Raw genomic sequence first — 23,214 nt, 5'->3', positions numbered from 1 at the left:
TACTATGTTAAAACTTACTGCCTTACTGGCATACGGGTAGATTCTTAAAGCTTACTCAACCTGGGGGTGGGGGGTGAGAAAGGATCAGGGTCCAGGAGCCCTGGAGAAAAGTCCTAGGAAAGCCTGCTCTGGATTTAGAAAAGGCATCCAGGTTGTAATGCTTTGTAAAGGTATGGACAGAGGACCAAGCTGCTTCCTCTACAAAATGCACACTCTTTTTCAACTATGGTACTGAAAAGGAAAAGGTCCTGATGGAATGCACCTTTACTTTGCATGGATTCACTTCATAATGGTTGGTTTAACAAAAAACAATACAATAGAACAACCAATGTGTACTGGTTTGCTTAGAGACAGGATGACCCTTCTTTATCCCTCTGTAGGAAATAAAAGTCTTTCAGCCTTCCTAAAGGGTTTCATTCTGTCAACGTAGTACTTGAGCTGTGGATGCACATCCAAGGTATGAATTATCCTCTCTCCCTTACTCTTTGATGGAGGGTGATTATATTAACCCTCGTGTTCCTCCCAAAGATTAAGACCACTTTTGGCATGAGAGGTCAGTGCATAACATAACCCTATCTCTGTGGAAAAATCAGGTACTGTTGTCCCATCATGAGAGCTTGCAGCTCAGAGATTTGCTTTGCAGATGTCAGAGCATTATGCAAAATAGTTTTCCATATTACGAACTTCAGATTGGCCTGCAAGGCAAGCTCAAAAGATGGTAGGGTCAATTTGTCCAGAAGGTAGTTGAGAATTCACTAAGGAGAAATTTGCTTGCAAGGAAGTTTCATATGCCACACACCTTTCATGAACTCTTTCAACATGAAAGAAACAAGGGGGGGGGGGGGTTCCACCGTCAGAAAAACACAGATGACCACTAAATGCACCTTAATAGACCCATGTGACAAGTCATCCTGAAGTAGCTGATACAAATACTTCAAGACCAGAGGGATGTTAACCTTAAGGTACCTCTCTGTTCCCATTTAGACACCACTTAGAAAACCTCATCCACTTGTAAACATAAGATTTTCTGGTAGCTGGTTTTCTGGCGGTCATCCAACCAAATACTGAAGAATTCCTTACTTTATTGGAAGAAACAGCGCTAATGGAAATAAAAGTCAAAGAATCAAGAATTTTTCCCAAAAAATGGACCAACAACCCTTGGAAGACAGTTCTCTCGCTTATTGTAACATTAAAAACCAACATAACTCCTCCATCTAATAGAGAGAGAAGTCAAATGTTTGTTATTGCGTAAAAACCTTTAATAGATCATTCTTTTTCTTAGGCCAATTGTAAATATTGTATATAGTTTGTTATAATAATTTCAGTATGTATATATGTGTATATATATATATATGTATATATATATATATATATATATATATATATATATATATATATACACACACACACATATATATATATATATATATGTGTGTGTGTGTATATATGTGTATATATATGTGTGTGTATATATATATATATATATATATATATATGTGTATATATATATATATATATATATATATATGTGTATATATATATATATGTGTATATATATATATATATATATATGTATATATATATATATATATATGTGTATATATATATATATATATATATATGTGTGTGTGTGTATGAAGATGTAGTAGATGCTCAGGCTAGTAACATTGTCTATCCCATTTTTTATACTCGAGATGTAGGTGTCATTAAGGACATTATTAAAACACACTGGCATATCTTATCAGTAGACCCGAAGATTAGACAAGTTGTAGGGGATAGTCCGAAGTTCGTATACAAAAACAAGATGAACCTTAAGAGGTTATTATGTTACCCTAGGAGTAATCATAGTGTGACATCCGAAGGAATACACATTACCTCCTCTTGTAATTCATGTAATTTTTGCTCATTTATAGATACAGAACAGGTGTTTGTCCATCCATCAGGTCTTGGGCACTTTTTAGCCTATGCCAGTGGGAACTGTATGTCCCGTGATGTGGTGTATTTGGCTTTATGTGTGGCGTGCCCTGCATTCTATATTGGTAAGACCAATAGGTGCCTTAGGGATAGGATGCGGGAGCACGTCTACCATATCAGAAAGAGCTCTATTTCTAATGCGTTGGCTAGACATGTTAGAGATTGTGGACAGGAACATTCTTTTAAATTTAGAATTTTGGAGAAAATACATACCACTATTAGAGGAGGAGATGTTGGCACCTTTACTGAATCAAAAGAAACAACTTGGATTATGAGACTGAGATCAGACAGACCTCCGGGTCTGAATGGGAAGGTGCCGATACAACCATTTCTAAAGATGAGGAAATTGAATATTTAGATTTATTGATACACTCATCTTTATATATGTATGTCACATCTTTTATATATACACATTTTTTAGAATGTTTTTTATGTACATACACACTATTTCCATTTATATATGTTTAGATGCTAGATACCATGTATATACATTTTATGTTCCCCCCCCACCTCTTCTTTTATGCCCTTGTCAGTAGAGACAGAGATATATTTACACACGTATTTTTCATATATAGATTTTACTTCTTATATGAATTTTATACAGAGGGTAATAATATCTTGATATACCCTTCGTTTTAGTATTGGTAAGAAATGTGGTTTTATTAAATGATTTTAGATATAATATCCATATTTGGTATATTGTATGTTTTACAACAGTTTGAGAATTGATGCTGGTTGCTGTTTTATTTGTGCGGTTATTTTGTTGTGTATAGCATGGTTTTTTAATAAATTAGTATTGATTTGTTAATTATGTAATTGTGAAATGACGTTTTAATATTTTGAGTTTTCCCGCTTAGTCGGGTATTTAAGTAATTAAGTCACTTCTGTTACTCAGGTCTGATGAAGCTAATAGCGAAAGCGCTTACCTGATGTGCACCCAATAAATCTACTTTTTGGTTACTATATCTTCATGGATTATTACTACCATTTTACTACCATTTTGACTGGATGAATTACTGAGTTTGTGGACTATTGCATTGGTATTTTCTGATAGCATATTTATGCTGTGTGCTCCTTCATTGTTTTGCTCTCACTAGCTTTTGTTTTTTATTGTTGGACTTGGCGTTTGGTTTTCGCAGCGAGAGCATTAACTCCGCGTGAGTTTTCTCATTTATTACATAAAATTAAATAGTTTGTTTATTGGTCAGGCTATTTAACAGCGATTTCTTTGGTGGTTTCACATGTATAGTTTTGTGCCCTTACACCATTATTTAAAATTATTATTGTACCATGAGTAATGAGAAATATTTCCTTCTGCTGCGTCATACCCGGTGTGACACAGCATGGCTTACTTCGTTACACACCCCTTTCAAAGGTAACATACCTGTTTTCGCACAAAGATGAAGAATTAGGGGGCTTTGGAAATCTGGCTGTGAAAATACACAAGTACCCAAAGACGAATATTACAATACAGGCACCATTCCAGCTCTTCAGGAAATGAACAGGGTGTTGCGGAGTTGACTTCTTGGTATGCAGATGAGGAGTTTTTTTTTTTTTTTAACTAATTGGGCAGAAGAACAATGCCTGGAAGAAAATTTGCATAAAATTGTAGTTATGAAAAAAGGGAGAATGGCTAGACTATGTTTTTACTGGGTAGGCTAGTGGTCTACACCACTACCTAGCTGGCAAGGAGTCTTGAAATAGCAGAAACACACTGAGTAACATGGTCAGAACCAGTGGTGGCTACTAGGTGGAGTCCTGGCACAAAGGAAATGTTTTCTTTACTTCAGGAGTCAAACAAAATCTGTAAATAAGGAATAAAAGAATCTTTTTTTGAAAATGAACTTTTCAATTCAGACTCTTAAATGACGTGCTCAATTCCTAATGGACAATCATGAATTTTAAGGCCTTATCTTTTTTCAAGTTTTTTCTTAAATGTCAGGTTAAGTAGATTATTTCCCCAGTACGAAGCAATCTTTGTTGATGTGCAACAACACTGATCACTGTGAGAGAGTTTGACAGTAAAGTTTAACTATAAAGTATTAGAGTCGAAACGTGTTAAAATATAGTGTGGCGTTGTGCAGAAAGAAGTTTAGAGCCACTAGCTTGTGCACTGATCATTACCATTTCCTAGCATTAAGTAACATCCTGCCCTTAAACCCAGAAACTACCATAGGAGACCCCTTCTAAAACCCAAACCTTAAACAGCCAGCTCTATTAAATAACCAGACAATATGGATATTGAATTTCCAAACTGTTGCTCTGGTCAGCTTGGTAGACATGGGCATCCTAAGGCAATGCAGCAACTGTCTCATGCTCTCAGACAAGTTAATTATTAAAGAAAATAACATGGTATGTGACAGATGTAAATACACAACCTTCTCAGTGGCAAAACTCTTGCATGCAAACAGGTTTGTCAAGACTACCCAAATTACATCACACACTCAGGTGCTTAAAAGAAACCTTCCTAAATCTCAAAGACCTCCAAAGTCTCCCAATGGCAACAATGCAGCTCAACAATCACTTAAGCACACATCAAAAGCAACACCAAGCATCTTACATAAGCCAACACCTCACGGTCACCCAAGTGCAAAGTCCATAAGGTAAGCATACACTTTACCCGATAATCTGTCATCTGGGACTCCACTGTGCGACTTACAGATGCCCCACTCACCAGGTTAGATAAGAGGATAAAGGTCAGTTGCCTATCTGGAGCTAGGATCGGCAGTATCACTCACACACTCAAGTTACAGCAACCCAGGTACCAATACGATTCTACCATAGTCTATGTGGATGTAAATTACCTGAAACATACCTTCACTGGACTATATTAAGAGAGAATATATTTCACATAATATATGTAACACATAGGTGTGAGCTTTGCACTGAGCAGCATTCTACCCTCACCAAGGATGACACAGTATGAACATAAAATTAATCCAATTTATTAAAATCAATAGTTTCAGGTAGCACCTCATGGGGATCCAAAATCTGTAAGCATGGCAGTACATGGTCCAAAGACTGCATTGCTTTGCCAAGGATGGTTTGCACCTCTCCCCTCTAGGCTTTTGGATACTGGCTAAAACTTTATTCACCCTGACAGCCTTTTTTTTTTTTAGGCAATGCTAAAGATAAATCTACCAACACAGTGAAAAAGCCAACAAGCAACCTTAAGGTGTTACTGCTCAATACTCGGGGGTCTAAACCAAAAATTCTATAACCATCAAGCCCTCCTCATAGACATCTGTGCTGTGACTGATTAACATGCCCCATGATACCTGGGACCCAAATGGGTTGGGGTGCACGGCTAGGCTTGCAAGGACCCCAGTGATCATTAGCTTAGTAGCAAGCTATGAAGATAAAGAGGATTATGGTGATTCCCTATAGATGTGCTAAAAGACTCACCTCTGCTGAAAGATAGTACAGAAACGGGGGACAATGAGCACTAGATGCAAGACTAGCACTTAACCTTAATTACGGCGTACAGCAAAAACAGAGCGCTGATACAACAGTTTGAACTCTTGGCAGCAGCAGCAACTGATGAAACACCACGGGCCTCAAACTGACATTACATATTTTTTGTCTGCATTATTTTAATGTTGCAAAGTTATAAGTGTTAACCATACAGTGTTAGTTAAAAGTTTAGTTTTGTATGGTGTTACTATGTGAAGTGCACTGAAGTACATAGCCATATTTTTTTCTTGGGTACTCGTATGTTTTGATGTTACATCTGATTTTACTTCAGTGCCCAAAACTATGCTAGTCTTCTTAAAGTGTATCATAGAGAATGAGAGAAGTTATTTATATGGCAGTGGCTCAAAAGGTAGCTCTCTCTCCTTTGGTGTAGAAAGATCAGAAGGCTGAGAAGTTCTAGTCCCATGCCAGGTACCTGGATTAGTATCTAATACTGACTTCAGTGTAGCATAAGGGAGTTTGGTGATACTGCACTTCAGATTAATGTCTCATCTGAAGGGTGATGCACTCAGAAGTCCCATATGCCTGAAAGTTGGTAGCTCGGTGGATGTATGATTCCACGACACTTACTGGGATTGCTTTAGTTACAATATATACAAAACATTCACATTACATACATTTGTTTGTTTGTGTCTTTCGGCTTTTCCCGGTTAGGGGTCACCACAGCGGAACTCTGGTCCGCTAATGATTGGCAGAAGATTTTTACGTACTGGCTTGCCAGGCCTAATGCACAACCTTCAAAGAAGGAACGCCCATTCACGCATGTCGCTACACAGAAGACGCTATAACTGAGAATCGAACAGGCAACGTCTAACTGTGAGGCGACAACGCTACCACAGCATCACCACCGCAGCACAATATTTAAATTTGAAACCCCATATACACATTCCCCCTTTGTATTAACCTACAGGATACAAGCCTTGGGGAAACAATTTCACATTCAAAACTACCTTTATCCACTCATTCCTTTCTCCGTAAGTACCCCTTTATTTTTCAGTGCATCTACATATTACTATACAAGTCTCCACAGCTCCTTGTCCATAACATCCATATTATAATAAAAAAAAAAAAAACCTTATCCCATTTTCAATTTCACATTCCTTTTCATTTCTATACTTAATATTTCCTTTTTTTATTAAATCCAAAAAAAAAAAAAAAATCAATCTTACTATTTACAAACTTCAAAAAAAAACATGTTTTGAAGTTTATGCTACATTGCATTATTTAAATGTTTTATTTTAAAATTTTATTTCATATAATTTGTCAGGCAATTAGCCCAAATTAACCTCCATAAAAAACACTTCATATAAAATTTTCAACCTTTTCCTTCTTTCATATAGATATAACTTTTCTTACATATTCCCCAAGTTCTCTTCACGGATTTATTAAACAACATTCCTCCATTATATTTTGTCAAATTACTTCCCATTACTATTAAATTTTTCCAGTTTATATTTCCATAACTTTTATTCATATACTATTTCCCTCTGCCTTTTCATTTTTTTCTGTTTCCATACTGGCTTATATCAAGCTCAAAATTTCTCCCACCACACTTCTGTTTCGTTTATTTTTTAATTATTCAAAACTAAGTAAACAATTGGGTTTTCCAAATGCAATCTTCCTCCTCTTCTATTATATATTACACCCTTCTAATAGGATTTAATTTTTAATCCTTTAAGTATTCCTCATATTGCCTCATGGATTGATCAAATACCTTTGCAACATTGCACGTTACTATTCTTGCCTTTTCAATTCATAGGTGTTTACTAGGCTAACAACCACAAGGGCCTTTTTAAGCCAAGCCATGCATCCCAAATCTTTAACAAGTTCTGATACCCTTTATAAAAAAGTGTGAGCAAGGGCCTGGGAGATTAACCATTTACAGGTTACCTGTGTCCATGAGAGATGTAGGTGCCAAACCAGGGATGAATTTCAGATTTCCCATCTAACTGTCCAAGTTGCACTTGAATTGGGTATCTTCCAGTATCACATTTATAAAAAGTCAACCATTTAAACATCTTTTACATCTCTACCTTTTACCCAAAAAACATCATCATCTAGTACTCAACCACTTTCTGCATTGTTTTTTGCATTATCCTCATGACTATTTTGTAATCTGCATTTCCTACAGTTACTGTCACTAGTTCCATCTTTTTTCTCATCTTTCTTCTATATACATGTTATCACACCACTTTAGTTTTTCTTTCATCCTATTAGCCATTCATTTACTACATGGCAAAAAAAATAAAAAAATACACTCATCTTTACTCGTATCTTTATCCTAGCCCATCCATACTTGGTGCAGATTTTCCTCTCCTTCTCTTCTTAGTTCTTGTAATTGTTTTGTATTACTCCCTTTTGTAATTACTTCTCATAATGCCTATTGTTTTCTTAACTGTCCATACATCCTCTTTATACACCTCATGAGCAAAATTTTCATGGATTTCCTGTGTGCATAAAATACCCACTTCATCACACATTACATCCATCGTTCCTTCTCTCACCTTAACCTGTTTTCCCAGCCATATAAACACCTCTTCCTTTTTAACCCTTAAATTGTTTAACTTTTTCCTTTTTTTTTTCGTTTAATTCTCCAATTCATTTTCCCTTTACTTCATTTTTCTACCTCAGTTTTAAACATGCTCAATATGTTTGCATTTTTATTTTCTGACAATATTGAAACATTTCCATTCTTTCTTGTATATCTACAATATTTCCAGTTTCCATTATATTTTCTCACAGTCATATGCTCATACCACAATCTATCTCTTTCTAAAATTTAGTCAAAGTCTAGTGGTTTTTTTTTTTTTGCATTTTCATTACCACCATAATCAGAAAATTCTCCAGTTTTTACACCTCCATTTATTTTTTTCATCTTTTGAATATAAAAAGTCTATTTCTACTTCCATTTTAAACACTCCTCTTTGACCATTTCAAATTCTTTGTTTCCTAATATTGACTCGCCACATTTAATAACTTTTCATAACTTTAATACCCAGAGTTTTTTTTTCATTTTCCTTCCCTAAATTACAATTACACTCTCCTAAATGACATTCATAATTTCTTTCACCTCCTCAAACTTTTTCTCTCGGTCATATTTGCATATGAATAAAGCACACACAATCTTACTATTCTTTCTCCTTTTCTTATGTCACATACTATCACACTCTTCCTGGCATTATTTCCTCATTTTATCATGATGGTTATTCCCGACCACAGTTTACCACACACTGACCAGAATATGGTTTAATCCTTACAGCTCCGTTTTTCCTCTTCTCTCATTTCTTTTCTAATGCATCTTGTATCCAACATATAATGCCCATGTTTATTCTTTTATACCATTCCACTACAGTCAAACCTCTAAATTCATTTATAACACCGCTTAAATTTACTGCCAACACTGAAGCAGCCCTTTCCTCTCTTTGAGCCTTAGTGGTTCCAAGTTAGTTTTAATATTCCTTTTTCTTATTTTCACTCCCTCCAATGGATTGTATGTTATCGTGTTCATTTTCTTCTTCTGACTCCACCCCCCCTCTCTCTGTCACTACTTGGTACTTCATACTTTTCCAATAGTGCATTACTTTGTTAGTATTTCAATATTTTGTATGGCATCTTTATTCATCACTGCGTCATTCTCTTAATCTTCACAATTTTGTACAGCATCTTTACCCACCACTGCCTTCATTCTCTTAATCGTCTCCCTCAGCTTTAAAATCGTCTCCCTCAGCTTTAAAATCGTCTCCCTCAGCTTTAAAATCGTCTCCCTCAGCTTTAAAATCGTCTCCCTCAGCTTTAAAATCGTCTCCCTCAGCTTTAAAATCGTCTCCCTCAGCTTTAAAATCGTCTCCCTCAGCTTTAAAATCGTCTCCCTCAGCTTTAAAATCGTCTCCCTCAGCTTTAAAATCGTCTCCCTCAGCTTTAAAATCGTCTCCCTCAGCTTTAAAATCGTCTCCCTCAGCTTTAAAATCGTCTCCCTCAGCTTTAAAATCGTCTCCCTCAGCTTTAAAATCGTCTCCCTCAGCTTTAAAATCGTCTCCCTCAGCTTTAAAATCGTCTCCCTCAGCTTTAAAATCGTCTCCCTCAGCTTTAAAATCGTCTCCCTCAGCTTTAAAATCGTCTCCCTCAGCTTTAAAATCGTCTCCCTCAGCTTTAAAATCGTCTCCCTCAGCTTTAAAATCGTCTCCCTCAGCTTTAAAATCGTCTCCCTCAGCTTTAAAATCGTCTCCCTCAGCTTTAAAATCGTCTCCCTCAGCTTTAAAATCGTCTCCCTCAGCTTTAAAATCGTCTCCTCAGCTTTAAAATCGTCTCCCTCAGCTTTAAAATCGTCTCCCTCAGCTTTAAAATCGTCTCCCTCAGCTTTAAAATCGTCTCCCTCAGCTTTAAAATCGTCTCCCTCAGCTTTAAAATAATTCTCGGAGTTTTATCATAGAAGTGCTTCTTCTTATAACAAGGGACAATCTATCCAACAAGGACATTTGCCATTCTTACACCTGGGTATGCAACTCCTAGACATGTGTCCTGTCTCTTCACATGGACTGCATTATTTTTTATTTATTTTGCATTCCTGCACTAAATGGCCCCCTGCAGCACAATAAAAAGCTTTCGGTTGCCTCAAGTACCATATAGCTCCTCCTTTACCAGTCATGATTGCCACATTTAAAACAGGCTTAACATTCCCTTCAGATATATTTAGTTACTCAAACCTCCCATCCTCCAGTCCATACATTTCTATCATACTTTTTTTTAAAGTTTCATGCATTACACTCCGGTTTAAAACAGTCTTTGAAGAGACTGAGCTGAAAACCTAACATTTTTCCCCAGCTGCAACCCAAAAATCTGAAGAAAGATATTCTTTCTGTGGGGCAATCTTTCTCGTTTTCCAATTTAAAACATGAAATTTCTCTAATAAAGCAAAACATTTAAATGTTACACTGCAAAATTCCCCCTCCCCAGATGTAACAGCACTCGGACATCTTTTAGTTTATTCCCCAGTGGCAGAAATAGACTGGTATGAAGTAATTGTGTATCACTATTAACATTTTTAATCCACTGTTAATTTTCTTACACTGATGTCTTTTTCCTGCCTTCCAAAGTATTTGCAGTTCAGATAGCAGTCATTTTCACCGCTTACGCAGAAATTAAATTCCCAGTTAATTTCATGTTGAAATCCTATTGCCAATGCATATTAAAATGTGTTTCTCTACCAGCCAGGTATACACCAGACAGACTTTCTTCCAAATCCACTTTATTACCTTAATACTTTTCTCTGCTTCCTCACTATTCATTTGTTCCACTAAATCCCTCCATCTTACAGCCCTCACTGTGAATCACTGTAGCTCATTAAATCCACCAAAACCTATGCTGGTAATCCTCTTTCTTGCACTGTGGTTGCTATGACCTTCTTGTGGATTTGCAATTACAAAAACGTTTCCTTTTTGTCCTGCTCCACTTTACTCTCAGAATTTCTCCCTCTCCTCCTCCTTGGATCTCACTCCTTCACCAGTATAGCAGCCCTATGGTGGTAGCCAGCAGTAAGAAAAAAGTAGGGGAAGTTCCCTGGTGGCCTGGCCAAATTTTCCTTAGCTAATATGAATGCCACTTTGTGTTTCCCTGAAAAGATGGCACTAGCCTAGTGGGAATAATCCAGTCAATAAATCATAAAACAATTGAATGATGCATGTGTAACAGCAGAAGTAGGTCTACCACATTCTTTGTATGGCAGCAAATACCACAAACCCCAAAAGGATCTTCTCCTCTGAAGTGTTAATTGTCTGTACACTTGCAGCTCTGTGATGGAAGAGAGACCATATGAAACTACCTGATCTGACTTGTAATAATTTGACAAACGAGCACACAGATGGGTCGTTTAACAGGTGGTGCTACCATGGACGTGAATGGCAACATTTAAATGAGGATTCTGCATATTTTCTATTGGGGTGTGTCAACCCATTGCTTGTAGATGGTCAGCCAGAATCACAAGATGGTGGACATTATATTAGTACGTATGTGCTGGCAGTGTTTAAGGGGGAAGGTATACCAACCTTCTTTCAGCTTATACAGAGAGAAATACACACGGGTGTTTTAATAACATGCTAGAATTCAAAGGATTGCATCGTCTCCCCAGAGTATTATGGAAGACCTTCTGGTGGACTACACACTCATGTGGAAGGGGTGAACTGGCTTCTTAACACAAAGTAACTGACAGTAAACTCTGCAACTACCACCACCCTTACACATCCTGATAAGGCCTGAGCCCCTACTTTCCCCACTTAATCAAGTTACATTTCTGATGACTGGAAAACAGCTGCTGTAATGCCATTTCACAACTGTGGCCCAACTACAGATTCTGGTAACTACAGACCCAGTAGTGACAACTCATATGGACTCAAAACTCATTTACTGCTACAGCTTAAGTAAGGTCTGAAATGTTCCAGACATTGAAAATCTCTGATTTTGGACCCTTATCAATTTGGACTTGGTCAAAAGTAGCTTTTGCGTCCTTAGCTTCATTAATTTCTTTGAAAATTTTCACCAAACACTGGATAACAGTTATGCAGTAAATTACAACACACCTGGATCTGGCCAGTGCCTTTGACAGTATCCCCCTATGCAGGTAACTGACAGACTTGTAACCCTTAATACAACTCCATATGTTGTACGATGGACAGCTAACTGGTTGTCTGATGAAACCCATGTGGTTGAAGCTGTAGGTGCCACTTCTGAAAGTAAAAAAAAATACCAGTGGTGTACCACAGGATTCAGTACTCTGCCTTCCCCTATTGGCATCTATTTCTCAGACCTTCAAGTAAATGCTACTGCCATATAATTATACAAGTTTGCAGAAAACTGGGTGTTATTTGTTCTTCTGCTATGTTAAAATTGCTCCAACATGGGTTAGACATTGTTAACTGGTGAAAAAAAAAACTGTCAAACTAAGTAAAACTAAAATGCAGTGTAGTGCATTTTGGTAAATAAAACATTTCCATATCATACTACACAGATAACACAACACACTCATCCAGACACAACTATAAGGGATCTAAAGATTCTCATTAAAAACTCCTCATTTTTTGACCATCACATTTACGCAACAGATCAGAAATACTTCTGTCTGGATGATCTAATTGCCAAAGGCATTTCAACTAAATCCAAAAATCATTTCCTTTAGCTCATCTCTTACCTGGCCCATTACTGAATACAATGCCCCTTTTGGAATGCACTTGTCAAAACATCACTCAAGCGGCATGAGTTCAGAGATTTCTAAATTACAAATCAGTAGCAAACACCCTTGGTTATCTGGACAGATTGACAACCATTTCTCTGTACTCAATCTCGTACACTTCTCCGCGGTGATCTTTGCCTAAATGTTCAAGCCATGAAAGGCCCAACCCTTCTTGACCTCCCATTCCTTTGAAAAATTGGTTCCCAAAATACCCAGTTAAATGACCCAAACCTTCATCAACAGACAAGCTATGAAGATGGTATGGCAGATGCACATTCCAGCATTTCCCTCCCTCCTCCCCAACATGTCAAGTAGAGAACACCCTTGCCTACTTTCAAAGTGAACCTAATTAACTGGATGGGCAGCTTCAAATTCACCTCCAGTCTACTTTGCATTGTTCTCCTTGAAGCTAGAAGGAAAGTACAGTTTTGTACCTACCATAATTGTAGATGTCCGATAGATATGCAACTGCAGTCATAACATTTGGGTTGTCCTGCCTCAGGCAGCCCTCGGTCGGCCGGATTCCAAAGTCTGGGTCCGGCGTCGGCTGGTGTCGCCTCCTCTCCGACGTCAGAACGGCTGGAGTATAAAGGCATCGGCCGACGCCATCTTCTTCAGTGTTTCTTGCCCCAGATGCCAGGTGCCCTCCTAGGAAGGCTAAATTTGGTGAATGGATAAACAATTCCAGACATACACAACAGTAATAAACAGATACACCATAGGAGATACCCCCAGCTAATAGGAATAGGGGGAGTGGACCCATAAAGAAGGTTGCAGAGGGGTAGGAGGGTGGGAAAATCCGACTGCAGTTGCATATCTATCGGACATCTACATTTATGGTAGGTACAAAACTGTACTATGTCCTTCAAGAATGCAACTGCAGTCATAACATATGGGTTGAATACCATAGCCAAGCTGGGGGTGGATGGAACTAAGAAAGTGATGGTGTAGCTAAAATGCCCTGCAGGACTGCTGAAGCAAAGCCTGCTCGGGATCTAGAGTATAAAGGCAGGTTGTAGTGCTTGGTGAATGTATGCACGGAGCTCCATGTAGCAGCCTCTAGAATGTCCTTTGTAGCCACTCCTCTTAGGAAAGCTGTGGATGTGGCTATAGCTCTGGTGGAGTGTGGCCTAATATTGGCTGGCACACTTTTTCCATGAAAAGAACAGCAGAATCTGATGCAGTGTCCAATCCATTTGGAAATTGTTTGGAGATTGCTTTTCCTTGTACTCCAGCAGCATAGGCTACAAGCAGTTGGTCAGACTTTCTGGTGGCCTTAGTTCTGTCCAAGTAGTAGCGTAGTTGCCTGTGTATGTCCAAAGTATGCAGCAGTGCTTCCCCCCTGTTTTGAGGATTGGGGAAGAAAGTAGGCAGGTGAATGGCTTGATTTAGAGACACCCTGGAAATTACTTTTGGCATGAATGAAGGATTGGTTCTTGAGAGACTCTGTCCTGATGAAAAATGAGAAAAGGAGGTACTGCCATGAGTGCCTGTATCTCCGAGACTCTTCTTGCTGATGTGATTGCCAATAGGAAAACAGTTTTCCATGAGAGAAATTGCATTTCTGAAGTTGCTGCTGGTTCAAAGGGAGGAAGAGTTAATTTTTCCAAGACGAAATTGAGGTCCCATGCAGGTACTGGCGGTTTCCTGGGAGGTTTGATATTCTTTATCCCTCTTAGGAGCTGTCTTAGCAAAGAATGCAAAAACACAGGTGGATCACAATTGTATTTTGCTGAGATTGCTGAGGCGTGAATCTTTATGGAAGAATATGAGAGACCAGTATGAAACATTTCTGCCAAGTATTCCAATACTGAGGTATACTCAATACTGTTGTATCCTGACCCCTGTTAGCATTCCAGATGATGAATCTCTTCCACTTGGCTGAATAGGTTTTTCTGGTGGAAGGTCTGCGTGCTTCCAGTAAGATCTCTCGAACATTTTTGGAAAGAGAGATATCGGAAGGAGTTATGGTAACCTCCAAGCTGTCAGATGCAATGTTTTCAGGTTTTGATGAACAGTCCTGTAATCGTGTTGTGTTAGAAGCAGAGGCCGTAGTGGCAGAGGCCACGGTTTGGTCCGAGTTATGCTCAACAGCAATGGGTACCAGTGCTGCCTTGGCCAGTCTGGCGCTATCAAAATGCCTGTTGGTTGTTCTGCTTTGATCTTCAGTATCACCTTGGTCAGCAGTGGTAGAGGAGGTAATGCATAAATTGTTAGGGAATTCCAGCTGAAGGAGAGAGCATCCGTTTTCCAGGCTAGAGGATGGTGGGTCCTTGTACAGAACTTTTCCAGGTGATGATTCATGTGAGAAGCAAAGAGATCTATGTCCGGTCTTCCCCATGTCCTTGTTATTTGTGGGAAAATGTGAGGATGCAGCATCCATTCGTGTGGAACCAAGAAATTTCTGCTCAGCTTGTCCGCCAGTACATTGTCCTTGCCTGGCACAAACTGGGATTGCAGATGTATCTTCAGACTTAGGGATTTTTCCCCAGAGAATCATTGTTAGTCTGCAGAGGGGATAAGAATGAGTGCCTCCCTGCTTGTTTATATACCACATAACAGTGGTGTTGTCTGTCCTTATTAGCAAATGTCCTTGTTGAAGTGATTTTTTGAAAGACTCGATTGCATGTATCACTGCCAACATCTCTTTTTGGTTTATGTGTAGATGCCTTTCCCTTGGTGTCCATTGACCTTGAATGCATCTGCCCTCCATGTGTGCCCCCCATCCATGGTCTGAGGCGTCTGTTGTAATCATTTGACCTGCTTGAGGTTTGTTGAAAGACATGCCTTCGTTTAACTGACTTCTTTGAGCCCACAACAAAAATTCTGTTTGTAGACATGGAATGAGTGGGATTACGTCCTCTAGGCTTTGGCTGTGTTGGGACCATAAGCTTTTTAAGTACCATTGCAGCTTTCTCATATGAAGTCTTGCCAAAGGTATCAGAAGAATGCAGGATGCCATGAACCCCAGGGCCTGCAGGATTTTCCTTGCAGTCAGCTGGGAGAGCCTTGCTAGGCCTTTGAAGTACTCTGGTAACTGCTGTTGTTTTTCCTCTGTGAGATAAGCCATTTGTGTTTTTGTGTCCAGTTTGGCTCCTAGGAAAATAATCTGTTGGGATGGCAGAAGTCTTGATTTCTGAATGTTGACTGTGTATCCCAAGGCCTGTAGTAATTGAATGACATAGTCCAAGTTTGCTATCAAGGTTTGTTTGTTGTCTGCTTGTATGAGGCAGTCATCCAGGTAGGGGTATATTTGAATCCCTGGAGTCTGCAGTGTGCCACTACTGATACAAGGTATTTCATGGAGACTCTGGTGGCAGTAGATAAGCCAAACAGCAATGCTGAGAATTGATAATGCTCTGTCCCTGCAAGAAATCTGAGGTATCTTCTGCAGCTTTGTCTGATTGGGACATGCAGGTATGCCTCCTTGAGGTCCAGAGTGACCAGCCAAGACCCCTTGCCCAGCATGGGAAGGAGTTGCTGCAACGTCAGCATTTTGAACTTTGGCACAATGAGATAAGTATTTAGAGTAGACAAGTCCAGTATAGGCCTCCATTTGTTTTCCTTTCTTGGAACAAGGAACAGTCTTGAATAAAATCCCTGGCCTTGTTCCTGTGGAGGGACCTTTTCTATTGCTTTTATATTTAACAGCTTTGAAACTTGAATGAGTGCATCTGCCCTTTGATGAAGTGGCAGGTTTGGCATGCCTTGTCTTATTGGTAAAGTATGGAAGTGGAATCTGTAACCTTTGTCTATTAAATCCAGAATCCATTTGTCCTTGGTTAAGGTATGCCAGTTTTTTGAGAATAAGGATAATTTTCCGCCCAAAGGTGCTTCTCTTTGAACCTTTGTAGGCGGTATGAAAGTCAAGTCATTGTGGTTGTCCTTGTGGTGCAGCTGGACTGCCTGCGCCACTTCTTTGATTTGGTGGTTGCCATTGGCGGCCCCTGTAGGAGCCTCGGTATTGCCCCCAACTCGGGCACGCCTGTTTTTTTCCCCTTTGAAACTTGTCAGTGTCTGGAAAGGACCAATTTTTTGAAGGCCAATTCCTGCTGAATCTGGGTGGCTGAACCTGGAGGAAATCTTTGACTGTCTGTACTGATTTAGCTTTTTCCTCAATGGACTTCAACACATCTTGTGCATTAGCACCAAAAAGCTTCTGTTTTTCCAGAGGTGCATCAAGTAACTTTACTTTAACATGGTCTGGCAGTGGCTGTTCTTTTAACCAAGCATGTCTACGTATAACAGCCCCAGTCATAGCTGCCCTACATGAAGCCGCCAATGCATCATAACCACACTGAAGAAAATGATTGCTAACCTGCTGAGTGTTATGTACTAGATCCTGCAATGCCTTTCTATCAATAGGCTCAGGAGAGGCTATCTTTTTCTGTAAATCATCCAGTAAAAAATCCTGGTACTGAAACATATGAAAAAGGCAGTTAAGTGACCTCATGGCCAGGGTGGTAGAGGTATAAACTTTTTTACCCCATCTCTCCAGGGACCTAGCTTCCCTATCCGCTGGCAGTGGATTCTTGGCTGTGGAAGTAGCCACTCCCTTGGGGCCCTGTGAAATAGTTTCTAGATCCACAGAATGGGCCTTAAAGAGATGTCTGTGGGTGTCAGGGACCCTATAATATCTGTCTGGCTTGACAGGAGCAGAAGGGAGAGAATCAGGGTTAGCACTGGAGTCGGAGAAGACATCATCCAGGACATCCATAACTGGAGGGATAGCTAAAGGTCTGTGCTGGGGAAGCTTGAGGAAGTTAAGTAGCCTTTTCCTAGAATCAGAGAATTCCTGACCCTGCAATTTAAAATGCTCCCTCATAGAGTGTAGGACTTCACCAAATGAAAATTCCTCTGGAGGAGAGGCAGAGGGAATTGATTCCTCAGCATCAGAGTCCTCACAGGCTTGGAAGGATTCTTCTTGGGTATCTGAATGCTCAGAATCCCCAGAGACTTCATCTGAAGAGAGGTTGTCGGCCTGCTCAGGTCTGGGCCTTTTCTCTGCAGGCGGCTGAGAACCTCTGTCTGGATGAGAGTGAGACCTCCTGATAAGAGAAATAAAATCTGCAGCAAGAGACATGATCTGTTTATCAGAAGAAGGGGCCTGGGCAGTAGGTTTAGGATGGGCCTTGGCCTGGCTGGCGGCCTTAGCACGTGCAAAGGCCTTGATGGACATGGATACAGGAGGCCTAGCTGCCCCACGTGCAGGAGTAACCTTGTCCACAGGAATGGTGTCTGGTAGATCCAGAACTTCGGTTTCTGGAGGAAAATCAACAACCGGCACCGGTGTAGACTCAGAGACCGAAGGACGTGTTAACGCTGTGTCGTCGGCCTGGAGCGGTTGAATTACCGCTTCCGAAAAGACCGAAACACTCGCGGAGGGTATAGGAGGAGTATCGGTGGAGGACGCGGGCCGAGGACATCAGTCCCGGTCCTTTCGTTTTTTGGTAGATTGAGATGTCGGTTGTTCCGACGGCATGATATAAGCGAAAGATTCGCCGAAAAAGTCTTTGGCAAATTCTGCCCGGCGCCTGAGTGCGCTTATTAAAGCGAGCACAGGCAGAGACGTTGTGGTCTGGGCCCAGGCAAGGGAGGCAATAAGAATGGAAGTCCTTATGAGGTATTTGTTTACCACAAGACAAACAATTATTAACTTTCTCAATTTGTTCTGACATCGGCTGAGGCAAGAAAAAATGTTCCCCAACGGGGTACTTAGCTTTTAGATGACTTTGGTACTGAAAACTCAGGAGCTGACTGACCGGCACTTGCGAACTGCTTCTGCTTCGGGCACCGCGCGGCAAGAAAGACTGAAGAAGATGGCGTCGGCTGATGCCTTTATACTCCAGCCGTTCTGACATCGGAGAGGAGGCGTCACCAGCCGACGCCGGACCCAGACTTTGGAATCCGGCCGACCGAGGGCTGCCTGAGGCAGGACAACCCATATGTTATGACTGCAGTTGCATTCTTGAAGGACATCTTCTGAATATAGCTTATTGGTTAGGCTCATAACTGTCTGGTGACCATAAGCAGACACGGTTCTATGAGGATGAAGAGACATGAGCTCAGTGACCAAGCTTTTGTGTTCTTTTCCCCTCCAGTCACATCTGCCAGTAATAAGTTGTACAAGTCATCACTGAAAACAAATGGAGTATATATGCCAGGCAAGGAAACGGACAGAAAAGCAGTTAACCCAAACCATAGCCAACACGTTCTTACTACACAGTGCAGCCAATTTACAAAAAGACCGAGTTGAGCACTGCTGTGTGGCAATGAAGTTTCTAGAAGTTAAGGGACCAAGTGTAGTGGAAAGTTTAAGGTTAGGCAGCTTGTGCGCGCAAGAGAGAGATCAGCATTTCAAGGGGTTCCTCAAAAATATACATGGGTTTACCTGCCATAAGGTCTTATTTTGACGCAGACTGTGAAAATATGAGCTTAGTTCGAGTCGTATTACAGACATTCACACGTGTCCATGAATGTAATAAATTAATCAAACAAAACCAGAGCGTGGGCAATTTAATTAAACTCAGTGCAAACAAGGGCACCCTATGACAAACGGCACAATCTGCTGTGACAGTGTGCAAAAGGAGTTGACACTAGTTTTAACAGTATTCTAGAAATACAATGAAGACACCCCTTGTGTGGCCTTTGTCTCTTTCATGTTACTACTTTAATATCATAATTTTAGAAATCTCTGCTGTAAAAGCCTAGATTAATTTACCACAAACATGCATGCTTGTATCTATGATAAAACATCTATCGTCGTCCCATAGTTAAGATGGGAAACAGTTTAACTCCGGTTTCCTCCCACATTCTAAAGACATGCTTCTGGAGCATTTCTCCCAGGGCCTCCGCTGAAAACAGGATCTGTGGAACCTAGTCGGACATTCCTGGTCAACAAATGTTAAATAAATAAAAACTGAAAATATCTAAATCTGAAAAAAACTTGCAATGTTAAGAAAAAAAGAAGTTATGTCTCACCATAACGTTCCATCTGGAGTTGTTGAACTTCTTCCAGTCATCACTAATGGGTTCGGTTCCAAGCCCTCAGAACAGAGTCAGCCTAATACCAAGCTCGTGTACACCAAAAACTCTCAAGCTAAGCTGCTACCCACAATTACCTCAGATCGAGTTTGCATGCAACATATAGAAGAAACAGAAAGGCAGAGGCCATCTCTGCGCAGAAACCCTGAAACACCATAATGACCCAGAAGATCTACCAGGAGCCTTTGGTGGGGGACAGTGGAAGGGTGTGATGACTGGAAGATGATCAACAACTCGGAACGTTATGGTAAGACATAACTTCTCTATCTGAAGTTGTTAATCATCTTCCTATTCATCACTGATGGGAAAGAATCCCAAACTACTTGGAGAACCTGGGTGGCCCTTATGGAAGAACATTCCTGAGAACCATTGAGCTGAAGGTCGCTCTTCCCCTGGAGACCAGATCCAATTTGTAATGCTTGATGAAGGTATGGGGTTTCGCCCAAATGGCTGCTGCACAAATGTCATCCATGGAAGCTCTGGAATGGAAGGCAACCGAAGTTGCGATGGTCCTAGTTGAATGAGCTTTGATTTGATCAGGTTTGGATTCATTCGTAAAGAAATATACAAAGGTAATGCAATCTCTGAGCCATTTTGATAAAGTAATTTTTGATACAGCACATCCCAGTCTAGGACCAGAAAAAGAAATGAAAAATTGGTCCGACTTGCGAAATGACAGACAACTACATTTCTATCTAGACAGGACTATGTATATCCAATGAATGAAGGCAGTATTCGCCTTTGTTTGAGTAGTTTGGGAAAAATACAGGGAGTTCAATGGACTGGTTAATAGAGAAGTCGGAAACCACTTGGGGGAGAAAAGATGGGTTAGCATGAAGGGATACTCTGTCCTTATGGAAGATTAAATACGTGCTCTTGATGCCCAAGGCTTGTAACTCAGATTTCCATCTGGCTGATGTGACCACCACCAAAAACAAAGACTTCCATGACAGGAATTTTAGATCACATGTCGCGGCAGGCTCAAGGAGTGGGAGAGAGAGACACTGGAGAACCTGGGAGAGATTCTATGTCTCTACAGGCTGCCTGATAGGTCTACTATGGAAAACTCTCTTGAGAAAGGTCTTGCAGAGTCAGGTGGAGATAAGAGGGACTCCATCTGAACCATTATGGAAACTGGAAATAGCTGCTAAATGGACTCTGATAGCAGAGGCTGATGCCCCACTGTCAAACAACTCAGAGAGATAGTGAAGAATGGTGGCTGTAGGAGTTGAAATGGGGTCTAGCATCCGATTATTCGACCAGATACCAAATCTTTTCCACTTGTCTCTGTAGAGTTTTCGGGTGGATGGTTTATGGGAGGCCAGAATAATATCCCCGGACAGAAGAGGAGAGGTTCTACTGCCTGGCGACTAACAGAAGTGGAGAAACCAAGCCATCAGCTTGAGAGTGGATAGAATTGGGGGAGTCAGCACTTGTGGGTGAAACATTAGGTCCAGACGAGTGTTGAGGATCCAAGGAGGTTGTAACAGGTGAAGGAGGAAGGGAAAGGGAAACCACACTGGACAAGGCCAGAAAGGGGCAATAAGGATCACCTTGCTTCTCAACCGAATAGCTTTCCTTAGAAATAAAGGTATCAGAGGATATGCATAGAGGACACCCGTGGGCCAATCGTGAGTCAAAGTGTCTCTCAGTGACTCCCTGCGTGGGGGAAAGAGGGCAAAGTAGCTGTTGCATTTTTTGTTTGAGAGGGAGACGAAAAGATCGTAACAAGGCTGGCCCCAACGGCTGAAGATTTCTGCCATCACATTCGGGTTGAGAGACCACTCGTGTGGATGAAGGATGCATCTGCTCAGCCTGTCCGCAAACACACTGGAGCTCCCCGGGATATGCGATGCGATTAAAAAGCAGTTGGAAGCTACCGCCCAATACCAAACCAACTGCCTCGCGACATAGGTGGTAGGATTTGGCCCCTCCCTGTTTATGTGACGGACATATTGTCTGACTGGATAGCAACTGTTCCTGACAGAAGGAGCGGATGAAGTGCCTGCAGTGCTAACAGCACAGCTCAACTCCAGGAACTTGATATGCAAGTTGACCTCTAGGTTGGATTACATGCCTTGGGACTGCCTTTCCCTGGAAGTGCCCCCCCCCCCCCCATCAGGGAAGTGTCCGTGGTCACCGTGGCATTGGGTTGGGGAGTCTGGAAGGGGCGACACCAAAGATTTTAGTCTGTTCTCATCCATCAGAGGAGATCTTGCTTGCAGGCGTTTGTGATGAAGATGTGTGTGTTCAGGGGGTGGAGACTGGATATCCACTGGGACAAAAGGAGCCACTGTAGCAGTCTCGTATGCAATCTTGCTAGGGGGACAACTGGAATTAATGCCGCCATAGACCCCAGAGCCTAAAGAACTTCCCTTGCAGATAACCCTCCTTCGAGAGAGTATCACTTGTACTTATAACCGTAATCTCACAAATCTGTGAGGAGGAAGAGAGACTTGGCTTGTTTTAGTGTTGAATACCGCTCCTATAAATTCCAATTGTTGGGTGGGATGATGGTTGGATTTTTCCCAGTGAATTGTGATGCCTAGGAACTCCACCAGTGCCAGGGTGTAGCAGAGGGCCCTGACCAGTAGGCGCTTGGTGGGGGCGACAGGAGCCAATAGTCCAGATACGGAAACACCTGGAATCCTTGAAGTCTCAGATGAGCTGTCACCACTGCTAGGCATTTCATGAATACTCTGGGGCCGTTGAGAGACCGAATGGCAGGGGTCTGAATTGGTAATGATTGGCTCTCAGCCAGAAGCGAAGGAGACTCCTGGAGTGTTCGTCCATTTTGATGTGGTAATACGCATCCCGGAGGTCTACCGAGCACATCCACACACCCTCACGAAGAAATGGGAGAATGGATTGAATCGTGACCATGACAAACTTGGTCTGAACTACTGATTTGTTTTGCTGGCTGAGATACAAAATGGGCCTCCAGTCCCCGTTCTTTTTTGGCACCAAAAATAATTTCAGCAAAAACCAGATCCACACTGGTCTGGGGGGGGGGGGGGGGTAGACTTGATGGATGACTCGTTTTTGACACAGCTTTCTTATTTCTGAAGCGGCCTCTTCCCTTTGACTGGGTGGAACATCGGGAAGGGATTTCTGAGGTCTTGGTTAAGAGATTAGGGGGGATGTAATAACCTCTGGAAATTATTCTCTGCACCCATAGAGCACCAGGCAGCTTGGTGCACAGAGAAAATGAGCCCGGACTGCTTCCAAAGGAAAGCAATCGGGCAGCGCTTCAGGAGCGCTGATAAGGTTGTCCGGAGAAAGAATCTCTGGAGCCCTGGTTTCGGGACCCCCCCTGCCCCGAAAGGGCAGTCTTCCATTACTGGAACCCCCTCTGCCTCTGGGGGAGTCCTCGCCACGTGCGCTACAGAAAGGGCCTTGAGATTTTATGTGCCACATCTTTCCTCTCCTCTGGTTCCTGGAGAAAGAGCGCTGAGGCTTGCAAAAACATAGGCCAATGGCAGACAAGGTTTTTCCGTTCT

General features: G+C 41.2%; 1 protein-coding gene across 1 annotated transcript in view; it reads right to left on the bottom strand.

Moving 5' to 3' along the window:
- Nucleotides 1–23,214, bottom strand: part of NKRF (NFKB repressing factor) — a 330,696-nt gene that overhangs the window by 117,247 nt on the left and 190,235 nt on the right. The gene's annotated exons all lie outside the window — the stretch shown is intronic.

Source organism: Protopterus annectens, chromosome 13.part0, assembly GCF_019279795.1.
Source record: "Protopterus annectens isolate FY-2018-M chromosome 13.part0, PAN1.0, whole genome shotgun sequence".
NCBI classification, from domain to species: Eukaryota; Metazoa; Chordata; order Ceratodontiformes; family Protopteridae; genus Protopterus; species Protopterus annectens.
Note: the sequence above shows the minus strand (reverse complement) of the source record. Positions and strands in the feature narration are given on the sequence as shown.